Source organism: Tamandua tetradactyla, chromosome 11, assembly GCF_023851605.1.
Source record: "Tamandua tetradactyla isolate mTamTet1 chromosome 11, mTamTet1.pri, whole genome shotgun sequence".
Classification (NCBI taxonomy): Eukaryota; Metazoa; Chordata; class Mammalia; order Pilosa; family Myrmecophagidae; genus Tamandua; species Tamandua tetradactyla.
In genome coordinates this window covers 102,001,518-102,027,176 of record NC_135337.1, presented here as the reverse complement: position 1 = coordinate 102,027,176, position 25,659 = coordinate 102,001,518, and the positions used below count along the sequence as shown (strand labels likewise).

At 41.5% G+C, this 25,659-nt stretch overlaps 1 long non-coding RNA gene across 4 annotated transcripts in view; it reads right to left on the bottom strand.

Moving 5' to 3' along the window:
- Window positions 1-25,659, bottom strand: part of LOC143650890 (uncharacterized) — a 148,267-nt gene that overhangs the window by 57,555 nt on the left and 65,053 nt on the right. Inside the window, exons 13-14 of one of the 4 annotated variants that reach the window (XR_013159732.1) lie at window positions 13,313-13,441; window positions 10,137-10,260 (exon numbers count right to left, since the gene is read on the bottom strand). The exons of 2 other annotated variants lie outside the window; for them this stretch is intronic. This is a non-coding gene — a long non-coding RNA (uncharacterized LOC143650890). Of the gene's footprint in view, window positions 1-10,136; window positions 10,261-13,312; window positions 13,442-25,659 lie in introns of those variants that run through there. One more of the 4 variants, XR_013159737.1, reaches the window with a different exon arrangement.

The window sequence follows — 25,659 nt, the reverse complement described above, 5'->3', positions numbered from 1 at the left end:
CCAATGGGATGAAGGAAAGAGGCTGTTTGCTCTAGATTCTGCCCAGTGGGATGAAGGAGAGGCTGATTGCTCCTGATTCTGTCCAATGGGTTGAAGGAAAGAGGCTGATTGCTCCTGATTCTGTCCAATAGGACGAAGGGAGGAGGTTGATTGTGTCTTGATTCTGCCAATGAGATGAAGGAAAGAAGCTTCCTGCAGAGCTCCGAGCCTGCGCCGGCTGTGTGCGAACAGTTCCGAGAGCCTGGGCCTTGTGTTGGGCTCGTCTTCTCCCCCGCAGCGAGGAAGACAGTCTACCCTGCACAGAATGGAGGGACCCCAGTTCTCCTGTGGGTGGTCCCGGCAGCGCCGCCAGCACCAAGGACAGCTCCCGCATGGAGACAGCCACCTCCTGAGCACAGGTGAGACCCACGCAGGGTCTCAGGTCCAGGGGCCAGAGCCCGAGGACCAAGCAGATCTGCGAGGGGCTCATCACAGCCCATCAGGGTGGGAAGGGGATCGAGGTGCTCAGGGAGGCCGGGGCTTGCAGATGAAGGGTGGTGGGTGGTGAGTCTTGGAGAGACTGCCTAGCCAGCAGTGGGTGCAGCGGGAGGCTGGTGTGAGGAGGGGGGCCCTGAGACTCACGTGTCTTCGCTTGCCTGGGTGTGAGGGAAGTATGAGAGTGAGGCAGTGTGCTGTGTGCGCTTATCCTGTGCTAGCCGCGGGTTCATTTCTGCTTCATCTCCATTTCTCACCAATGCACTCTCTATTTAAACTTTTGCATATGATTGTGCTACTAATGAAAGGGAAATATTTTTTTATATTTTATATTTTCATACGTGCATTTTGTATGTGCATATATAAAAGAGAAATATTTTTATATTTTCTATATTTTTATAAAATTTATAAACTTTTATATGTAAATACAATTCAGTTTGTACCTTGCAGTCATCTATGTGGAATTTTGTTTCAGTGAAAATCACAGGATTTTATAAGTTTCGAAGTCTTGAAAGAAAGTTTTTCCAACTCTAATCAAATTCTGTGTAGAGTGTTGGGAATAATCAGCAAATCTAAAATTGAACATAAAGAGCAAAGAAGTGAAATGTAAATACACTTCATAAATTCTTCAAACTGTGCCACATCTAATAATTATTATTTAAAGAAAATGATCCTGGTGGTTTATCTGTTTTCATGTTTATACTGACACAAAACTAAAATGGAAAGTGACGGTAGTTTTCTATTGTTGTTTTCCTGCATTGCTGAAAGTGTGGGAGGACAAACCCCTCTACCCTATACAAAAGGAACATCTGATGAGGCCTGGGTATTAACGTTGATGACACAGAAGCAGATGGAACCAGAATGTCTGTCTTAGTTTAACCATGCTCTCAATTTACCTCAATTTGGGAGATTTTCATTTATTTGGGGAGTGGATTCAAGAATGGTGAAGGGATAGGAGACATGTTTGGAATAGCTTTGAGGAGGAGGAGGAGAATCAGGAGACTAAAAAGAAACCTAGGGGCCCAAAGAAGAGATACTGAGAAGCTGGTTTGGGTGAAATGGGGTGAAAACATACTGCAAAAAATGTTAACCTTTAAAATATTGTTTTTTCTGCCATACAGGAAAGAGAAAACACTGAGAAATCATCTGCTTCTCATTTTCACAGCTTCTAGATAACCAGACCCTCCTGAATGGAGTTTCCTCCAACAGAAAACCCTCACTGCACAACGACCATTGCAGCCTCCTTGCCTGACCTGCAAGCAGAGGCCACCTGCCCCATCTGCCTGGATTTCCTGAAAGACCCAGTGACCATTGACTGTGGCCACAACTTCTGTGGCTCCTGCATTCACCGGTGCTGGGAAGAGCTTCAGGACATCTTCCCCTGTCCCATCTGCCTCCACCACTGCCACAGTAGGAACTTCAAGAGGAACACCCAATTATCCCACATGACAAGAATTGTGACTCATATTCCTCCCAGGATGAGCAAGAGGAAACCTCAGAAGAGAAATCCTTGTGTGAGAAACACAACCAGGTCCTGAGCCTGTTATCTGAGCAGGACCTGGAGCTGTTATGTTCCCAGTGCAGAGTCTTCTCTGACCACCAGAATCACCACCTGATGCCCCTTGAGCAAGCTGCAACCAGTTACAAGAAAAAGCTCAAAAGCTACATTAAAGCTCTGAAGAGGAACGTTGAAGATGCTGAAAAGGATAGTACAATTCAACTCATGAAATCATGTAAATTGAAAGGGGACATGGGAAATTGGAGGGGGGAATTAAACTCTGAATTTGAACAACTTAAGTGTTTCCTAGAAAAGAAGCAGGGAGCAATTCATAGCAGGCTTGTAAGTGAAGAGAAGAATGTTGAAGATAAGCTAACTGAAAACCAAGGCGAAATTTCATACTATCTATCCACACTGAAAAATCTGTTGAGTGAAATGACAGGGAAGTATGTACAGGCAATCATGGATTTGCAGAGAGGTATTGAAAGTATCCACAACAGGCATGGAAACCTAAAATCCCCAAAAGTTTTTTCATATGAATTACAGAAAGAGAGTTTTAATCTCCCTCTGCAATAGTTTAGTCTGCATACAATGATGAACATATTTAAGGCAGATTTGACACTAGATCCTGAAACTACCCCCCCAAATCTTATCATCTTAGAAGATAGAAAAACTGCCATTTTTTGAAAGATGGAACCAAAATGTCTTCATCACGCCAAGGCATTTACTTGTTACCAGGCTGTCCGGAGTTGAGAGGGGTTTGATGCCGGAAAACATTTTTGGCAAGTAGAAGTGAGAGGCACAGGTGAATTGGCCTTAGGTGTTTGTAGAGAATCTTTCCACACCAATACTCTGATATCACCATCTCCAAACAATGGATGCTGGAAAGTTCACCTCTGGACTAGTACATTTGACATGTTGGGTTCAGTGAACTACAGATGGATTGGAATTTTTCTGGACTATGAGTTGGGAGAGGTTTCATTTTATAATTTGGATAATAGAACATATTTGTATACACACAACAGTATATTTACAGAAAAAATTGTACCTTATTTCTCTGTTGGATCTATTACAAAATGTCTTATAATCCATTTGGTCATAGATGAATGATCAGCTATCTAGAAGTCTTTTTGTACATGATTTGTTCTTCCTTGCACATGATATGTGCAATTGGAAAGTAGTTGTAATAAGGACTCTGACATAATTTTGATGCTGCATAGTAACGTATCCTTGGAAATTGATAAGAAAATCTGGGTGCTCCCCCTTTGGTGCAGGCAGGAGACCAAACTGCCCAGGACCCTGCTGCCACAAGAATCTTCACCCCACACTCACACCATAACCACCATAAACCCCAGTCCTGTCACCTCTCAGTCCCATGTCAACATTGGGTCTGCTTGAGAGTCACCAGCTCTCCCCTGAAAGACTCAGTAGAAGATGAGTAAGTCTTTTCCTACCCACTTGGTGTGTGTGTGAGACATCATTGGTCTTGACATTAGAAGCTAAATTTGGGAGGTGTTGATATTGCCCATGAGGACTGTTCACACCCACACCCAGACATTACAGATTCCAAGTGTAAATTCTGGGATATATTGATCCAACAGATTGCTTTTTGCATTATTTCCAAGTGCCAGGAGACCTTCATTTTTATCAACCTTTCTGTAATTACCTATGATATAGTATTCATTGTGTCAGTTTCATGGGCAATCATGGGAATCAGCTAAAAATCCTTTTATAATTATAAATTTTAAAAATTCATAAAAATTAAAGAATTACATCACTGGTTCTTCAAGACAGCCAATGTTATATCTCATTCAAGCTTGGTTAAAGAGGCAAAAAATGCTTAAAAATAAGTAAGCTGGTCCTGCAAAGAAGATATGCAACTATGTCCAGATTATTTAAATTAAGAAGTGCAGAATACTGCATATACCATGTCCCATTGGTGTGAAAACATCGAAACAAAACAAGAGTTTGCATGCTTGTGTCTCTGCATATACATAGGATGTTTCTGGAATGTTTCAGAAGAAACAGAATGCCAGTGCTGAAGGGAGTCATGAAGACTAGTGGTCTGCAGTGAGAGAATATTTTGCTTCTCATTTTACTCTATGGTAATGTATGAGTTTTTACCAAGTTCACCTGTATCATTGTAAATAATTTTTTTAGTTTTACAATAAATAAATCTATTTGATGTTCATGTGTAATTCCTAGAATCCAGGTGTGAGTATGGCTGATTTAAAAATCTCTGTCCTATTCCTTGAATGTGGATAGAGTCATCCACATGAAGGAAGTCCACTAATCATATAATTTCACTTCTCTATTCCATTGACTATCTGATTCCCAAACACAAAATTTTTCTAAAAAGGCCATAGAGAAGCTTATTCTGCTCAGACCTAGCTGCTCCCATGAATATGTCAGTGCAGTGTGATGGAGCTGTCCAGTGGAGCCCTTGCTTTCCAGGAGCCTTGAGTGAAGAACTGCTGCAATCAACTGAGAAGGAAGCCAAGGGGAATGACACGACCTGGGGCAGCTGCAGCTCATGGGACTTTGGGGAAATGTAATCTTAAACACACTGAGAATTTGTGGTCAGAGACCAGTGAGAAGTATCAAGTTCTGGAAAGGGCAAGAAAACTGACAGACAGAAGCTATTTCAATGTCCTCAGATACCACATGACTCACAAAGTTTTGAAAAAAGTTAAGTACTTTATCTGCATTAACTTGATCTTGACAGCACTAATATAATCTCCATCTTAAGCTACAAGTGAAATCAGTCATCTTAAAAATGGTAACAATTCAAACACATATAATTTCTTTAGACAGCTTCATTTTTAACTACTTATGTAGACTTTTTAAAAAATATTTTTATTGACAAATCTTAACATACTACCATAAAGTTTCTAGAAGAAAATGTAGGGAAACATCTTCAGGACCTAGAAATAGGAGGTAGCTTCCTAAACTTTACATACAAAGCACAAGCAACAAAAGATAACATAGATAAATGGGAATTGAAGAGACTCAAAAGACTTTGTTAAAAAGTTGAAGAGGCAACCAACTCAAAGGGAGAAAATATTTGGAAATCACACATCAGATAAAGGTTTGATATCCTGTATACAATTCAACAACAAAAGAACAAACCTAATTATAAAATGTGCTAAAGATATGAATAGGCATATTTTCTGAAGAGCAAATACAGATGGCTCAAAAGCACATGAAGAGCTTCTCATTTTCATTGGCTATAGGGGAAATATAGATCAAGGCTACAATGAGATACCACCCCATACCTATACAAATGTCTGCTATTAAAAAGGAAACTACAAACGTTGGAGAGGATGTGGAGAAACTGGAACATTTATGCACTGCTTGTGGGGATGTAAAATGGTATAGCCACTATTGAAGACAGTTTGTGGTTCCTTAGAAAACTAGATATCAAGTTGCCCTATGACCCAGCAATACTACTGCTTGGTATATACCTAGAAGAGCTGAAGGCAGTGACACAAACAGATATTTGCACACCGATATTCATAGTAGAATTATTCACAATTGCCAAAAGATGGAAACAATTCAAGCACCCATCAAAAGATGAGTGGATTAACAAAATGTGGTATAGACGTATGATGGAATATTATACAACAGTAAGATAAAATGATGTCCTGAAGCACACGACAAGATGGATGAGCCTTAAGGATATAATGCTGAGTGAAATAAGCCAGACACAAAAGGACAGATACTGCATGATTCCACTTTTATGACCATGGCAAAGATAAAATCAGAGGCTTATAATATAGAATATAGGGGACTTAGAGATACACAAAAGCTAGAGATGTGTGAGCTGTTAGCTAATGAGGTTGAACTACAATATAAGGGAATAGATAGAAGTGAAGGCGGTTCTCTAGTGGGTCTAGAAGTAATATTACCATATTGAAGATGAACATGATTGAAAGGGGTTGTGCAGGCCTATGTGTCCCACTGATTAACACTACAAATATAAATAAGTTCTTGCATGAACTGCTGCAAAGGCATGAGTCTTGTACAAAGAGTGTATAAATTTGGGTATGGGGGACAACTGCTATTGCTGCTATGGGCTGTTTAACAGGAAAACATCAATAGTACATAGCGACACTGGGGTAAATAATGGCAGAAGGGACAAGAGATAAGGAGAGGTTAGATTTTCTGTTTGGTTAGGATGTGTTTATTGGTGTTTTAGTTTGTTAGCTGCTGGAATGCTAGAATGCTGGAATGCAAATGGCAAAGACGGTGTCATCTGCTAGCTTCCTCTCCAGCTCCCTGAGAGGTGTTTTCCTTCATCTCCAAAAGTCGCTGACTGGTGGACTCTGTTTCTCATGGCTGCATCTTTCTGCTCTCTCTGAATCTCTTGCATTCTCCAAAATGTTTCTTCTTTTATAGAATTCTAGTAAAGTTATCCAGACCCACCCGAGGGTGGAGACACATCTCCACCTAATCCAGCTTCACAACCACTCTTGATTGAGTCACATCTGCAGGGAGATGATCTAATTAAAGTTTCAAACATACATTACTGAATAGGGATTAGAAGAAGCCATTGCTCCCACAAGGCTGATTAGGATTAAAACATGGCTGTTCTAGAGTACATAAAACTTTTCAAACCAGAACAGTCCCTTTAATTAATATATAGTGTCCTTTTTTGTCTCTTATGATGTCTTTATATTTAAAATTTATTTTGCCAATATTAGTATATCTATCCCTGCTTTCTTTAGGTTACAACTTGCATGAAACATCTTTTTCCATCCTTTTACTTTCAATCTATTTGTATCCTTGTGTCTAGATGAGTCTCTTGTAAGCAGCACATAGCTGGCTTGTACTTCTTAGTCCATTCTGCCAATCTGGATCTTTTAACTGATAAGTTTAGTCCATTATCATTCAAAGTTATTACTGAAAAGGCATTTCTTAAATTCAACATCTTATCTTTTGGATGTTGTTTGTCAGATCTATATATTCTTTTCCCTCTTTCTCTTTTTATCCTTTAAGTTACCCTTGCTGGTACTCTTCAATTCTCTGCCTTCCTCCAGATCTCCTTCTCCTGTCTTTTTTTTCAACTGGTAGAATGCACTTTTTGTGGGGCCTATCTCTTGTTGACAAATTCTTTCAGGATTTGCTTATCTGTGAAATTTTAATCTCTCCCTCACTTTTGAAGGGCACTTTGGGCTGGGTACAGAATTCTTGGCTGGAAGTCTTTCTCTTTCAGAATCTTAAATATATCATGCCACTGCCTTCTTGCCTCCAGGGTGCCACTTGAGTAGTCTGAATTCAGTCATATTTGGTTTCCCTTGTATGTAGGAGATTGTTTTTCTCTTGCTGTATTCAGAATTTTCTGCTTCTCTTCAACATTTACAGACTGATTAGTATGTGGAAGGAAAGCCTGTTTGGATTTATTCTATTTGGAGTTTGTTGAGCTTCTTTTACTTGCATATTTATGTCTTTTATAAGGATTGAGATGTTTTTCCCCCATTATATCCTTAACTAATCTTCCTATCCCTTTACTCTTCTCTTCTCCTTTTGGGACACCAATGATACTTATATTTCAGTGCTTTGTTTTGTCCAACATTTCCCTGAGATCCAATTCCATTTTTTTCCATCTTTTTTGCCATTTGCTGTTTTGAGTGTTCAAAATCAGTTGTTCTGTCCTCTAGTTCCCTTATTCTTCTTCTATCTCTTCAAATCTGCAGTTGTGTGCCTCTAGTATGTTTTTTATTTGGTCAACAGAGTTTTTAATCTCTGTGATATCTGCTATTTTTCTGTTTATACTTTCAAATTCCTCTTTATGCTCTTGTAGTGTCTTCTTAATCTCCTTTATGTCATTAGCCACCTCATTTATTTTATTTAGTAGAGTTATATGAACATCTTTGATTAGTTGTCCCAATGTCTGTGTCTCCTCTGGTGTTTTAATTTGGCTGCTAGGCTGCGCTATATTTGTCTGCATGATGATATGTCTAATGATCTTCTGCTGTCTTTACAATATGTAAATATTTTGATGGCTTTACTTTGGAAGTTGATTTCCTTCAGTAGTCTAAAGCCTTGTATTTGCGGGATGGATGTGGGGCAGGATGTAGGGCACAGGGCAGGTCATAAACTTGTGGTGATTTCTTGCAGCACAGGAACAGGCACAGGTTTGGGATGCTACACTAATGCCTGTGAGGATGGGTGCCCAGCACCAGGAGAGGATGTGGCTGTGCAGGCGTACACGTCTTGGGGGCTGGGCCCTGGTTTAGAGCACAGGGTCATTTGTATGCATGTGCAGAGTTCAGGCAACAGGTCAGTGTTATGCCTGCATGGGTCCGGGGCAGATGTGGTCTGGTTGTGCAGGTCAGCACTTCCCCAGAGCAGGGAGGTGTGGCTGGGGGCCTTACACATATGTGGATCTGGGAGTGTGGTAACCTAATGTGCCTGTGCGCAGAGCTCAGGGGGGGTGGCATGGGGTTGCACAACTGTATGGGCTGGGGTCGGGTGTAGCCTTGGTATGGTGGTAAGTGCCAGTAGCATTTAAGTGCTGGTGACCGCCTGCAGGGGGCAGGGATTGGGAGGTAAGTCTCGACGGGGTGGGACAAAACTGTGCTGGCGTCTGGAAGATGGGCTGTCCTGTGCTTGGGGTGGGGTTGCAGGGCGGGTATGTGCACGAGGGGTTGGTGGAGCAGAGGCGCTTGGAGCACAGGGAGTAGGGGCAGGTACGGGGTTAAGGTGTGCGTGGTGTGGGGTGAGTCAGCGGGCTGTGCTGGTGAGGGTAGCACATTCAAGGACCACCACTTGTCTTACTTCTTAGTCTCTGTCTCCCGATCCGTGCACTCCTGAGGGCAATGGGCTTCTGTATTAGGCTGCTTGCACCAGCAAGACGACTACAGTTCTCTGCTTCTCAGTTCCTCAGCTTTTGCAACCAGGGCCACCCTATGTGGTGCAGAAGACTCACCATTTCAGTCACCCTCCCATCCCTTCTCTAGCTGTTCCTTGGAGCAAGATTGAACTCCATCTACCCTATTCCACCATCTTCCTGGAACCAGAGACTAAATGTTTAGAAACTAAAGCCTGGGATCCTTTATTGAGCTTTCCCTTGCCCTGTGCTTCTCCCCCAGGGCAGGGACTATTGGATACTGAAAGCCCAATGGAACTAACCTGTATTCCCACCAGGGAGTGGGAGGGGTAATCAGGGCCAACTGCACCACCCATGACAACCCACCAACAGTTGAGGAAGGGATTGGAAAAACTGTAAAGATATATATGGATTTTTCTATTTCCTGGGGCTCCTGAGGAAAAAAGGGTGAAATAACATAGACCTGTTGGGTCCTTATACCCTCTGAGAGAAGTACCTATTGGACCAGGGCAAAGTGGTTATGTAAACACCCCATCAATAAGTACAGAAGTAAGGAACTTCAAGAAAGAGATTAAATCATTAATGCATGATTCAGCAGGGCTAGCTGAACAACTGCACCAATTTTTAGGGCCCAGCTTATATATCTGGTCTGAATTTATGTCTATCCTGAATATCCTCTTTATGGGAGAAGAAAAGGGAATGGTGAGAAGGGCAGCTATGAAAGAATGGAAGAGGCAGCACACACCTGGAAAAGGTGCTGTAATGGCAACAAAGCAGAAGTTTCCCAATGTAGATCCCAATTGGAATAATAATGATCGGAAAGACAGGGCACAAATGAGGAATCTTAGAGACCTCATTATATAAAGGATAAAATAGGCTTTACCCAAATCTCAGAATGTAAGTAAGGCCTTTGAGGTGGCCCAACAAAAAGATGAGACTCCCACTGCTTATCTGCAAAAGTTGAGGGGCCAGGCAAGGAAATACTCAGGAATGGACCCTAGTTCTGTGGCCCAAGGAATACTAAAGGTCAACTAGGTGACAGGGTCTTGGCCTAACGTTCAGAAAAGTACCCAGAAAATAGGTGGGTGGATGGACCCCTGGAAAATTATTGAGAGAGTCTCAGAAAGTGTTTGTTAGAAGGGAAGAGGAAAGACAGAAGAAGAAAACTAAAGTCATGATGAGCATGGTCAACCACATGATCAAGAAGAGACTAAAGATAAAACAGGAAGGAGACAGGCAGAGGTGAGATAGAGAAAGAGTCTGTGCCAAAGGGGATAAAGGAGCAAGAAGAGCAGAGGACTTAGCAGGCTGTTATCACTCTGGGAAACCTGGTCATTTCAAAAGGGAGTGCCCGAGTTTAAAGAAAGAAGGTTGAGTGATACCTCTGATGAATTTTGATGATCAGTGGGTTCAGAGGCTCCTCATCTCAAGAGCCTACCAGAATCCTTTAGTAAATCTGAAAGAGAGTCCATATCAGGAAGAAATTACATTTTTGGGAGACACCAGGGCAGCTTGATGTACTGTGAACAACCTAAAAGGAATTGAATTCTCTGGTAGCTCCCTCACAGTTTCAGGGGTAAAAGGAAAAGGATTAAAAGTTCACATTTTCAAACCTACTAATATCGGTTGGGGAGATAAACAAATTATAACCCTTGCTGTACATTCCAGAAGCTGGGAGTAACTTGTTGGGAGGAGGTTTGAAAGTACCCATGGGACTGAACCTAGAGGTAAGGGATCACCAAATAGAAGTTGTCTTACCCTTGCTTACCAAGGAAGATGGGAAAGACATCCAAGAAAAATGAGGAAGGGAGGGGAACAGGGGGAGTTGAAAGTTTCCCCTAGCAAAATTAAAATGAAAAAGGAAGAGGAGGTGGTTTGTCAAAAACAGTATCCCATCCCATTGAAGGGGAGACAGGGACTTCAGCCCATCATTGAAGGTCTTTTTCGAGATGGGCTCTTGAAAACCTATATTGTCCTTTCAATATTCCCATTCATCCCAGGAAGCAGTTGGAGGATGGTACAGTACCTGAGAGTCATCAATCAACTTTTTCAAGATAGGTAGATATCCAGTGGTTCCTAACCCTTATATTATTCTTAGCAGGATTCCCTACCATCATAAATGGTCCAGTATAGTAGATCTGAAGTGTTCTTTTTGGGCCTGCCTTGACCCAGAGATAGGGACTTGTTCACCTATAAGTGGGAAAATCCCTTTATTGGAAGCAGGCAGCAATATAGGTGGACAGTCCCCCCCCCCCCCCAGGGCTTCACAGAATCCCCCAATCTCTTTGGGCAGGAACTAGAAAAAGTGTTGGAAATATTTCTGATCCCATCTGAAATTACCCTTTTATAGTATGTAGATGATATGTTAATATTGGGTAAAGAAAGACAGGTGATTGTCCAGGCTACAAAGGACCAGTTGAACTTTGTAGGAGACTAAGTACTAAGGGTATCAAAAAATAAACTATAGCTTGTAGAAAGGGAAGTTAAATACCTAGGCCATCTCATAAGTGAAGGAAGAAAGAAAATAAATCCAGAGAGAATTTAGGCCATAGTAGGATTTCCTCTTCCCTGAATGAAGAGGAAACTAAGGAAGATCTTAGGATTAGTGGAATATTGTAGGTTGTGCATAGGATCTTATTCCTCTCATACTAAAGGACTGTACAAAAAAAACTATTAGAGGAAAAGCCTGACAAATTAGAACAGAGGGAGGGGGAAGTAGGAGACTTAGAAGGGCTCAAACAGGCACTGGTTCCCGTCCTTTAAGAAGCCTTTCCAACCCAAAAGGAGGCCAAAGGAGACCTGTAGCCTTTTTTTCTAAAATTTTGGACCCTGTCTCCAGGGGATGGTGTCAGTGCATTCAGGCTGTTGTGGCAATCTACCACTCTCCTAGTAGAGGAAAGTAGGAAACTGACCTTTGGAGGAGCATTAGTGGTCAGCACCCCTCATCTGGTCAGTAGTATTTTATCCCAAAGGACAGGGAGATAGCTGACTGATTCCCAAATCCTGAAGTATGAAGCAATCTTAATGGAAAAGGATTATTTGGTTCTAATCACAGACAATACCTTAAACCCAGCCTCCTTTCTTTGGAAAGCCCCTGACCAGATGGTCCTTTGGACATGAATGTTTGGACTTGAGTATCAAACCCGAGTTTGGCCTGACCTAGGGGATCTTAGGGGGGAAATGTTTCCTTAAAGGAAAAATGTTCACAGATATATCTTCTAGAGTCTGGAGGGAAAAAGGCACAATGGCTATGCAATTGTGGATGGGTTAACTTGTGAAGTAAGGAAAGCTAGTCAACTGCCCAAATGATTGGTCAGCACAAACTTGTGAATTGTATGCTTTAAACCAAACCCTCAAATTATTGTAAGGAAAAGATGGTACAGTGCATACTGACTCTAAGTATGCCTTTGGTCCAAATATTTGGAAAATTTTAGGAAAAGGGGGGATTAACTAGCAACAAGGGGAAGGAATTGGTCCATGGAGAATTAATATAACAAGTATTAACTAATCTACTCTTACCAAGAAAATATCAGTGGTGCACATAAGCTGACACCAGAAAGGTCATACTTTTGAGGCAAAAGGTTAGTTGGCAGATGAAAGGGCTAACAGAGCTTCCTTTGCTCCATGTCAAAGTTAATGGTCTTAATACCTACATTCCCAGAGAATTTGATGTCCCTGTGTTGTCTGAGAAGGAAGTAAAGGAACTGCAACAATTGGAAACAAGCTCAGATAGTCAGGGGAGATGGGTCCTTTTGGAAGGCAGGCAGAAGTTGAATAAACAAGTAATGAAGGAAATATTAGCGATCTCACATCAAGGAAGTCACTGGGGAGTTCAGGCCATGTGTGAACTGATTCTTAAACATTTTGGGTGTGTGAACCTCTACATTATATCTAAACAAACATGCGAATGATGCATAATTTGCCAAAAAGTCAATAAAAAGATTCTAAGGAAATAGGTACAAGGGTGAAGGGAACTAGGCCTCAGATCATTTCAGAGCATTCAAGTTGATTACACTGAGATGCCTCCAGTAGGATGACTATATCCTGGTTTTAAAGACTATTTAACAGGATGGGTAGAGGCATATCCTCTAGCCTCAGCTACAGCATCAGGAACTTCCACAATTGTCCTTGAACAAATTGTTCCCCATTATGGGGAAAATATCAATTTTAACAATAGTAGCCACTTTTCCTCCCACATACTACAAGGTGTTATGAGAAGCTTAAGTATTTCTTGGGATTTCCGTACACCCTAGCATCCACCATCCTCAGGAACAGTGGAAAGAATGAATCGAACTTTTAAAAAAAAGTCTCCCCAAACAGGTCTTAGAAACCAAATTACCTTGAACTAAGTGTCTACCCATAGCTCTGCTAAGAATGAGAACTGCTCCTAGGAAAGAATTAGGGATATCCCCTTATGAAATGCTTTTTGGCTTGCCTTTTCCTGGGAGAACTAGAGATCTCCCTCCCTTAGAATTAAAGGACTTCTTCCTTAAAAATTATGTACTTACTTTTCTTCTACTCTGTTATCCCTCAAGCACTGTGGTTTTCTGGTCCACATCTCCCTTGAATTTGCTGTCCATCAACAGCAACCAAGCAGCTGGGTCCTCATCAAATCATCAAAAGAGTCCAAACTCCAACTGGATTAGGAAAGACCCAATTAAGTTCTGTTGACAACTGAGATGGCCATCTGAATGTCAGAGAAAGTCTGGACTCACTACACCCGAGTGAAAGGACCAGTACCTGAGCTGAATAAGAACCCAACAATGTAGTCTGATTCTTTGGAAATAATTCCAACTTTGGATCCTTTAAAAATTACATTAAAGAGACAATAGTTGGGAGGGTAGAATGGGTTTTCAGATTTGGGGTTTGGATTCTGTATTTTAACCTAACATAGTTAATAGTGACGCTGGTCAAAGGAGAAACTTACCCAAGGAATACAGATGAGTGACCTGAGGTCTGATTTAAAAATGAGAATAATTATACTAGTCCAAACTAAGGGTTCAGTGAACCCCATCAAATTGGTAGTGGATTAGAATCCCAAACTGTACAGTTTGATGGTTGCTAAATAATAGACTGTAGAGACTTTGTGAGTCAATGACAATTCAGTTGGGAAAACAAATATCTGTGTCTAGAGCCAGTAAGTGATCCCAAATACTCCTTGTCATGGTTAGGGACAGGTGTCGACTTGGCCAAGTTGTGGTACCTGTTCATCTGATAGGGCAAGCGCTGGCCTGTCTGTTGCAATGAGGACATTTCATAGGATTAGGTTATGATCACGTCAGCTACATCCACAGCTGATTCCATTTGTAATCAGCCAAAGGGGAGTGTCTTCTGCAATTAGTGATGCTAAATCCAATCATGGGAAGCCTTTTAAGGTGGACTCAGAGGAGACAGGTTCCATTCCTGCTTTGGCTGGTGAGCCTCTCCTGTGGAGTTCGTCCAGGCCATCCATTGGAGTCATCGGCTTCGCAGCCTGCCCTGTGGATTTTGGACTCTGCATTCCTACGGTCACGTGAGACACTTTCATAAATTTTATATTTGCAAGTGTTCCCTGTTGGTTCTGTTTCTCTAGAGAACCCTAACTAATACATCTTGGTACCAGGAGTGGGGTGGTTCTTAAGGAACAGAATCTTAAAAATGGGTTTTTATGAATGGTTTTCTACTCTGACTGGGCTCAGAGACACTAAGGACTCTGATTCCCGTAATCAGAATGACACTCCCAATCCATGGACTGAATTGGCAAAGGAGATAGTCAAAATATCATCATTCAATTCTCCTAATGCTTCGCTTGTACGAAGCCAGACTCTGGGGGATAATGTTTTTGACACCTTTACAGAGTTTTGTAGGAATAAGAGTTATAGAGATGTTGGTTGGTTGTTGTTAGATACACTGTCTACATTAAAGGGTGAAAGGGATGGGCTTAAAGCTTCAAACAAGAAGCTTAAGTGCCGTCTGAAAGATGTAGAGGTTTCTATGAGTATCCTGAAGGAAAATTTTATTTCCTGTAGCCGTAGACTTGAGATCTCTGAAAATCAGACTCAGAATCTTATTGTTAGAGTAGCAACTTTACAACGTAAACTGAAATCTCAGTCTTGCATGGTGTCTGCCGTTAAAGTGAGGGCATTGATTGGAAAGGAGTGGGACCCTGAAAAATAGGATGGTGACATATGGATTGATAATGATGTTGGGGGTGAGGTTGAAACCCTAGACCATGCTGAGCCTTCTTTAGATAACCCTGTAATAGTCTGCCCTGAGGACATAGCCACCCCACCTCCAGCCTGCCTTGAGGAATTGGCCACCCAACCTCCTCCTGAAGGGATTAGCCCTAGAGTTATTAATCCTGTTTCACCAGATGAAACTGCAAATGAAAGCCCTGAAGCAAATGGCTTGGAAGATATTTCTAATTCTTTTCATGACCCACCCCCACCACCCCTCATTTCTTCTAGACCTATAACTAGACTAAAGTCCCAACAGGTCCCTAAAGGTGAGGTACAAAGTATCACACATGAGGAGGTACGTTATACTCCAAAAGAACTGTGTGAGTTTTCCAATTTATATAGACAGAAATCAGGGGAATATGTGTGGCAATGGATTTTAAGAGTGTGGGATAATGGTGGGAGGAATATAAGGCAGGATCAGGCTGAATTTATTGATATGGGCCCACTAAGCAGAGATTCTGCATTCAATGTTATAGCTAGAGCAGTTAGAAAAGGTGTTAACAGCTTGTTTGGGTGGTTGGTTGAAACATGGATCAAAAGGTGGCCAACATTACCTGAGGTTGAAATGCCAGAACTGCCCTGGTATAATGTAGATGAGGGGATCCAGAGGCTTAGAGAGATTGGGATGTTAGAGTGGATTTATCATGCAAAGCCTGCTCTTACACCCCAGGAATGTCCAGAGGATGCACCTTTTACCAGAACAGTGAGAAATAAACTTGTGAGACTAGCACCATCATCCCTCAAGAGCTCTGTGGTTGCACTTCTCTGTAGGTCAGATATTACTGTAGGAACTGCTGTCACTGAGCTGGAATCCTTAAACACAATGGGGATAACAGGATCCCGAGTTGGCAGAAGCCAGGTGGCAGCACTTAATCACCAAAGACAGGGTAGACGTGGGTATTATAATAGACAACAAACTCAAAGGAGGCATCAAAATTATATGACACGCAGAGATTTGTGGCATTGGCTAGTAAATCATGGGGTGCCTAGAAATACAATAGAAGGGCAGCCTACTAAATTCTTGTTGGAGCTGTATAAACAAAAGAGTTCTAGGTCAAGGGAACAGAAGTCTAACCTGAATTACAAAAACACAGAGTCACGGCCCCTTAACCAATTTCCAGACTTGAAACAGTTTACAGACCCTGAGCCCCTTGAATGAAGGGGAGGCCAGGTCCCTATGGGGAAGAAACCTGTTACACTGCCACAAATTTATACTGTTAACCTTCCTCTAAGTCTTCCCCAAGGAGACCGAGGGCCTTTTACCAGGGTAACCGTGCATTGGGGAAAAGGAAATGATCAGATATTTCGGGGATTATTAGACACTGGTTCAGAAGTGACATTAATTCCAGGGGACCCAAAACGTCACTCTGGACCACCAGTCAGAGTGGGGGCTTATGGAGGCCAGGTGATCAATGGAGTTTTAGCTCAGGTCCGTCTCACAGTGGGTCCAGTGGGCCACCGGACCCATCCTGTAGTTATTTCCCCAGTTCCGGAATGCATAATTGGCATAGACATACTGAGCAACTGGAAGAATCCCCACGTTGGTTCTCTAACTCGTGCAGTGAGGGCTATTATGGTGGGAAAGGCCAAGTGGAAGCCACTAGAACTGCCCTTACCAAGCAAAATAGTAAATCAAAAGCAATACCATATTCCTGGAGGGATTGCAGAGATTACTGCCACTCTTAAGGACTTGAAAGATGCAGGGGTGGTGATTCCCACCACATCCCCATTCAACTCTCCTATTTGGCCTGTGCAGAAAACAGATGGGTCTTGGAGAATGACAGTGGATTATCGTAAACTCAACCAGGTGGTAACTCCAATTGCAGCTGCTGTTCCAGATGTAGCATCATTGCTTGAGCAAATCAATACATCCCCTGGTACCTGGTATGCAGCTATTGATCTGGCAATTGCTTTTTTCTCAATAGCTATTAGTAAGGACCACCAGAAACAGTTTGCTTTCAGCTGGCAAGGTCAGCAATATACTTTCACTGTCCTACCTCAGGGGTATATCAACTCTCCAGTCCTATGTCATAATCTTGTTCGCAGAGACCTTCATCGTTTTTCCCTCCCACAAGACATCACACTGGTCCATTATATTGATGATATCATGTTGATTGGACCTAGTGAGCAAGAAGTAGCAACTACTCTAGATTTACTGGTAAGGCATTTGCATGTCAGAGGATGGGAGATAAATCCAACAAAAATACAGGAGCCTTCCACCTCAGTAAAATTTCTAGGTGTCCAGTGGTGTGGGGCATGTCGAGATATCCCTTCTAAGGTGAAGGATAAATTGCTGCATCTGGCCCCTCCCACAACCAAAAAAGAGGCACAACGCCTAGTTGGTCTTTTTGGATTTTGGCGACAACATATTCCTCATTTGGGTGTGCTACTCCGGCCCATTTATCGAGTGACCAGAAAAGCTGCTAATTTTGAGTGGGGACCTGAACAAGAGGAGGCTCTGCGACAGGTCCAGGCTGCTGTGTAAGCTGCTCTGCCACTTGGGCCATATGATCCAGCAGATCCAACGGTGCTGGAAGTGTCAGTGGCAAATAGAGATGCTGTCTGGAGCCTTTGGCAGGCCCCAGTAGGAGAATCACAACGCAGACACTTAGGATTTTGGAGCAAAGCCTTACCATCTGCTGCAGATAACTACTCTCCTTTTGAGAAAGAGCTTTTGGCCTGCTACTGGGCCTTAGTAGAGACTGAACGCTTAACCATGGGCCACCAAGTTACCATGAGACCTGAGTTGCCTATCATGAATTGGGTGTTGTCTGACCCACCAAGCCATAAAGTTGGGCATGCACAGCAGCACTCTATTGTAAAGTGGAAATGGTATATACGAGATAGAGCCAGAGCAGGTCCTGAAGGCACAACTAAGTTACATGAAGAAGTGGCACAAATGCCCATGGTTTCCACTCCTGCTGCCACATTACCTTCTCTTTCCCAGACCAGAGCTATGGCCTCTTGGGGAGTTCCTTACAGTGAATTGACTGAGGAAGAGAAAACTCGGGCCTGGTTTACAGATGGTTCAGCACGATATGCAGGTACCACCCGAAAGTGGACAGCTGCAGCATTACAACCCCTTTCTGGGGTGTCCTTGAAGGACAATGGTGAGGGGAAATCCTCCCAGTGGGCAGAACTTCGAGCAGTGCACCTGGTTGTTCATTTTGCTTGGAAGGAAAACTGGCCAGAGGTGCATTTGTATACTGACTCATGGGCTGTTGCTAATGGTTTGGCTGGATGGTCAGGGACTTGGAAAGACCATAATTGGAAAATTGGTGACAAAGAGGTCTGGGGAAGAAGTATGTGGATAGACCTTTCTGAGTGGGCTAAAAACATGAAGATATTTGTGTCCCATGTGAATGCACACCAGAGGGTGACTTCAGCAGAGGAAGATTTTAATAATCAAGTGGATAAGATGACCCGTTCTATGGATACCAGTCAGCCTCTTTCCCAAGCAACTCCTGTTATTGCCCAATGGGCTCATGAACAAAGTGGTCATGGTGGTAGGGATGGAGGTTATGCATGGGCTCAGCAACATGGACTTCCACTCACCAAGGCTGACCTGGCTACAGCCACTGCTGAGTGCCCAATCTGCCAGCAGCAGAGACCCACACTCAGCCCCCGATATGGCACCATTCCCCGAGGTGACCAGCCAGCTACATGGTGGCAGGTTGATTACATTGGACCACTCCCTTCATGGAAGGGGCAGCTATTTGTTCTAACTGGAATAGACACATACTCTGGATATGGGTTTGCTTTCCCTGTACGCAACGCTTCTGCCAAAACTACTATCCGTGGGCTTACAGAATGCCTTATCCATCGCCATGGTATTCCACATAGCATTGCTTCGGATCAAGGAACACACTTCACAGCAAATGAAGTGCGGGAATGGGCACATGCTCATGGAATTCTCTGGTCTTACCATGTTCCCCATCATCCAGAAGCTGCTGGATTGATATAACGGTGGAATGGCCTTTTGAAAACTCAATTATGGTGCCAACTAGGTGGCAAAAACTTGAAAGGCTGGGGTAATGTTCTCCAGGAAGCTGTGTATGCTCTGAATCAGCATCCACTGTATGGTGCTGTTTCTCCCATAGCCAGGATCCATGGGTCCAGGAACCAAGGGGTGGAAATGGGTGTGGTGCCACTCACTATTACTCCTAGTGATCCACTAGGAAAATTTTTGCTTCCTGTCCCTGCTACCCTGAGTTCTGCTGGTCTACAGGTTTTAGTTCCAAAATGGGGTGTGCTTTCTCCAGGAGAAACAACAGTGATACCACTGAACTGGAAGTTAAGATTGCCACCTGGCCACTTTGGGCTACTTATGCCTCTGGATCAACACACCAAGAAGGGGATTACATTATTGTCTGGGGTAATTGACCCTGACTATCAGAAGGAAGTAGGACTGCAACTACATAATGGAGGTAAAGAAGAGTTTTCTTGGAATATAGGAGATCCCCTGGGGCGCCTATTAGTACTACCATGCCCTGTGATTAAAATCAATGGAAAACTGCAACAACACAATCCAGGCAGGACCACTAATGGCTCTGAGACTTCAGGAATGAAGGTTTGGGTCACCCCACCAGGCAAAGAACCACGGCCAGCTGAAGTGTTTGCGGAGGGGAAAGGGAACATGGAATGGGTAGTGGAAGAAGGTAGTGATAAATATGAACTTCGACCACGTGATCAGTTACAGAAACGAGGACTGTAACGCTGTTTTGTTTGTGTTATACTATTTAAGTTGTAAGATATCAAGTTTAAGAATGAATGTTGCCCAAGGATTTGCACGCTATTCTGGAGAGATTTAATGTGTTTCCAGTTATATGCAGGTCAGTTGAGTATTGTCAGGTAAAAGAAAAAATGTGTGCTTATTTGTTTGGAAATTAAGTATGGTCTAAGGTGATATATATATATATATATGCCAAGTTGACAAGGGGTGGACTGTCATGGTTAGGGACAGGTGTCGACTTGGCCAAGTTGTGGTACCTGTTCATCTGATTGGGCAAGCACTGGCCTGTCTGTTGCAATGAGGACATTTCATAGGATTAGGTTATGATCACGTCAGCTACATCCACAGCTGATTCCATTTGTAATCAGCCAAAGGGGAGTGTCTTCTGCAATTAGTGATGCTAAATCCAATCATGGGAAGCCTTTTAAGGAGGACTCAGAGGAGACAGGTTCCATTCCTGCTTTGGCTGGTGAGCCTCTCCTGTGGAGTTCGTCCAGGCCATCCATTGGAGTCATCGGCTTTGCAGCCTGCCCTGTGGATTTTGGACTCTGCATTCCTACGGTCACGTGAGACACTTTCATAAATTTTATATTTGCAAGTGTTCCCTGTTGGTTCTGTTTCTCTAGAGAACCCTAACTAATACACTCCTCTTGGTCACAGGGTCCTTGCCAGTCCTGAGCTTTCATGTTGTAGACTATTCAATATAAGGGTGGACTGCAGCCTGTAGTTGGGTTCAGAAATATAGCAGGACCTCCAGGATAAAATACTATTTTACAAAGGAATCCCCCCACCAGACTGTCAAGATCTTCAGTGAAACCCTGTACTGATGATGATCAAAAAGGCAGACAAAATCAATATGACCACTCAGGGTGGAAAATTCAGTTTGGGCTCAAACAGGTACACCTCCCTGATCAAATATGTAGAATGGGGGTAGAAACTACTGGAAGGAATCCTCTTGGAAGATTCAGGATACAAGTGCTCTCCCTGACACCATCAAAGCTCTCTCCACTTAAGGACACCCAGCTAGAGGTTAGTTCTCCAATACAGAATGATTTCAAAGTTGTCAGGGTAGTCAGGACAGAAAATCTGAAGCAAACCATAGGAGAGAGACACAAATGCCTGAATGGAGTGGATCAAATATACAGTCCAGAGTTTAGACAAAAGCAAATGTCATGCTTGCACAACAGGTTGCCCTACTGCTCTCATTGTGCCCTTTCCAATGGATATGGGGAAACATGAAAATGAGTTCAAATGCATGGTACTCCTTTTTCCTGGGGAAAATATATTGTTCTCTCTTTTCCCTCCACTCAGGGGCATAAAAAGTCAAGGCCATACCAGCTTCTTGCCTTGGATCAGGAAACCATTCTGCCTGTCTCTCTAGATGGAAAGAAGGGTTCCAGGACCTTGGGACAATGACCTTGTATACCCAAACATGGGATGAAACTGAGGATAGTACTGGCAATTTCACCAGTTTAACCATACCCCAAACAGACCTTTGGTAGTATGGCAGAAAGGGAATCCTCCAACCAGTATTAAGAAGTGGAAGGGGACCTGTGCTCTTGTCCAATTGGCCATCCCATTTACCTTGGCATTTGAAAAGGAGGAGGAAGTTTTAAACCAAGGGAAAAGAAAGAAAAGAAGCTTACTTGTTTCCTTCAATGAATGAGTTTATTTAGACAGTATAGGGGTGCTGCAGGGGAATTCCAGATGAGTTTAAGGTTAGGAATTAAGCAGATGCATGATTTGAGTCATCCTTATTCTGGTGGGTCACCATCAACAAAAATGTGGATTGGATTAATCAGAAAATATTTATCATTTACACCAAGCAGAACAATCATATGCTACCAACCGAATGACATGGGAGAATAGGATGGCCCTAGACATGATGCTAATGGAAAAGGGAGGCATTTGTATTATGATTGGGGGTAGTTCTTGTACATTTGTCCCCAATAATACAGCCCTGGATGTAACTATCAACAAAGCTTTATAAGGCTTAATAGCTTTATCTGAAGAATTGGGAAGAAATTCAGGCATTGATAAACCCTCACATGATGGTTAGAAAGCTGGTTTGGGAAACAGAAAGGGGTGGCAATGTCTATGCTAAATCCTTTAATCATCACAGCTGGGGTACTCACAGCACTTGGGTGCTCCATTATCCCATGTGCCCAAGGGTTAATTCAGAGACTCATTGAGGGTGCCTTAACCAAACAAATGTTTATACAGTACAGGAAAAACAATTTGTACCCCCTTAAAAAAGAAGATCACTATGATGAAGAGTGTACAAAGGCTTTTATCAAGTTTGAAGAAAGACTAAAATGTGAAAACTAAGAGTTCGAAAAGAAACAGGGGGGAATTTGTAAGAATAAAATTAAGTTTGGCTGTGTCAAGATGGCACAGACAGGATAAGGAGAAAGCCCTGATGCAAGCCTAGAATTGGCACCACATCATTATATAGACAGAAACAAGTTTAAATAAGTAACAGCCAGGGCCACTGAAATGTGAAACATAATCAAAAGCCAGAAACTTTGGAATAATGCAGACAAATATAGCCCTGCCTAATGACAAAATTAAAACACCAGAGGAGACACAGATGTAGGAACAACTAATCAAAGATGTTCATCCAGCTCTACTTAATAAAATAAGTGGGATGGCAAATGACATAAAGGAAATCAAGAAGACAGTAGAAAAGCATAAAGGGGAATTTGAAAGAATAAATAGAAAAACAGCAGATATCACAGAGATTAAAGACACTGTTGACCAAATAAAAAGCATACTAGAGGCACGCAACACCAGATTTCAAGAGAGAGAAGAAAGAATAAGTGATATAGAGGACAGGATAACTGACTTTGAAGACTGAAAACAGAAAATGGCAAAAAAAAAAAAAAAGATGGAACAATTTGTATTGGATCTCAGGGAAATGATAGGCAAAACAAAGCACAGAAATGTAAGAATCACTGGTGTTCCAGAAGAAGAAAGGAGGAGTAAAGGGCTAGGAAGAGTAGTTGAGAATATAATGGGGGAAAACTTCACAACACTTATAAAGGACACAAATATACAAATCAAGAAACCCAATGAAGTCCAAACAATAAATCCAAATAGGCCTACCCTAAGACACATACTAATCAGTCTGACAAATGTTGAAGAGAAGCAGAAAATCCTGAAAACAGCAAGAGAAAAAGGAAACCAAATGAGACTGAGTTCAGACTACTCCACTAGCATCCTGGAGGTGAGAAGACAGTGGTATGATATATTCAAGATTCTGAAAGAGAAAGACTTCCAGTCAAGAATTCTGTACCGAGCCAAATTGCCCTTCAAGACTTAGGGGGAGATTAAAGTTTTCACAGGCAAAGAAGTCCTGAAAGAATTTGTCAACAAGAGACGAGCTCTACAAGAAATACTAAAAGGAGTTCTGCCGGCTGAAAAAAAAGGCAGGAGAGGGAGGTCTGGAGGAGGGCACAGAATTGAAGAGTATCGCTAAAGGTAATTTAAAGAATACAAGAGAAAGAGAGAAAAGAATATATAGATCTGACAAATAAAATAAAAAAGGTAAGATGGTAAATTTAAGAAATGCTTTTTCAGTAATAACTTTGAATGTTAACGGACTAAATTTACCAATTAAAAGATACAAATTGGCAGATGGATTAAGAAACATAATCTAGCTATGTGCTGCTTACAAGACTCATCTTAGAAACAAGGATACAAATAGATTGAAAGTAAATGGATGGAAATAAATTTTGCTGGATCTTTCCACCAAAAGAATGCAGGAGTAGCTATACTACTTTTGGACAAAATAGACTTTAAATGTAAAGACATCATAAGAGACAAAGAAGGACACTATATACTAATTAAAGGGTCAATTCACCAGGAAGATACAATAATCATAAATGGTTATGCTCCCAGTCAAGGAGCTCCAAAGTACATGAGACATACATTGGCAAAACTGAAGAGAGAAATTGATGTTTTAGCAATAATAGTAGGAGACTTCAATACACCACTCTCCTCTGTAGATAGAACAACCAGACAGAAGAGCAACAAAGAAACAGAGAAGTTAAATAACTTGATAAATGAATTAGACTTAACAGATACATATAGGTCATTGCACCCCAAAGCACTAGAATATACCTTCTTCTCTAGTGCTCCTGGAACATTCTCCAGGATAGATCATATGCTAAACAAGTCTTTAGAAATTTAAAAACATTGAAATTATTCAAAGCACTCTCTGATTACAATGGAATGAAGCTGGAGATCAATAACCAGCAAAGAATGAGAATATTCACAAATATATGGAGATTAGATAACACATTCTTAAACAACCAGTGGGTCGATTCATTTCATGAATGAAAATGAGAATACAACTTATCAGAATATATGTGATGTTGCAAAGGCTGTGTTGAGAGGGAAATTTATTGCCCTAAATGGCTATATTAACAAAAAATATAGGGCAAAATTGAGGACTTAACAGCACACCTGAAGGAACTTGAGATAAAACAACAAACTAATCCCAAAGCAAATAGAAAAAGAGAAATAACAAAGATTAAAGGAGAGACACATGAAAGGGAGAACAAAGGAACAAAAGAAAGAATCAATAAAACCAAATGTTGGTTCTTTGAGAAAATCAAGAAAATTGATAGGCCACTAGCAAGACTGACAAAGAAAAAAAGAGAGAGGATGCAAATAAACAAAATCAGAAATGAGAAGGGATGAATTACCACAGACCCTGAAGAAATAAAAGGTGTCATAAGAGGATAGTATGAATAACTATATGTCAACAAACTAGACAGCTTAGACGAAATGGACAAATTCCTGGAAAGACAGAAACAAGGTACACCAACTCAGGAAGAAATAGAAGAGCTCAACAAACCAGTCAAAAGTAAAGAGATTAATCAGTTATCAAAAATTTTCCTACAAAGAAATGCCCAGGGCCAGATGACTTCACAAGGGAATTTTATCAAACATTCCAAAAAGAACTAATACCAATCCAGCTCAAAGTTTTCCAAAAAAAAATGAGGAAAAAGGAACTCTACATAACTCATTTTATGAAGCTAACATCATTTTAATACCAAAACTGGGTAAAGATGCTATATAAAGGAAAACTACAGACCAATCTTCCTAATGAACATAGATACAAAAATTCTCAATAAAAGATTAGCAAATCGAATCCACAACACATTAAAAGAATAATAAACCATGACCAAGTGGGCTTTATACCAAGAATGCAAGGATGGTTAAACACAAGAAAATCAATTAATGTAATGCAGCACATTAACCAATTGAAAGGGAAAATCACATGATCATCTCGATTGATGCTGAAAAATCTTTTGACAAAATTCAACATTCTTTTCTGATAAAAACACTTAAAAAGATAGGAGTCAAAGATAATTTCCTCAATATGATAAAGAGAATATATGAAAAACTGATAGCCAGCATCATACTCAATGGAGAGAGACTGAAAGCTTCCTCTGTAAGATCAGGAACAAGACAAAGATGCCCACTGTCACAGCTATTATTCAACATTCTGCTAGAAGTTTCAGCTAGAGCAATCAAGCAGGACAAAAAGATAAAAGACATCCAAATTGAAAGAAAGAAATAAAACTCTCATTATTTGCAGATGATATAATACTCTACTTGGAAAATTCTGAGAAATCTACAGCAAAGTTACTTGAACTAATAAATTCAGCAGCGTGGTGGAATATTAAATTAATGTGCAAAAATCAATAACATTTCTATACACAAGCAATGACCTAGTTGAGGATAAAATTAAGGGGAAAATTCCATTCAAAATAGCAGCTAAAAGAATCAAGTACTTAGGAATGAACTTAACTAGGGATATAAAGGACTTGTAAACAGAAAAGTACATAACATTGCTACAAGAAATCAAAGAAGATCTAAATAGGTGGAAAGACAT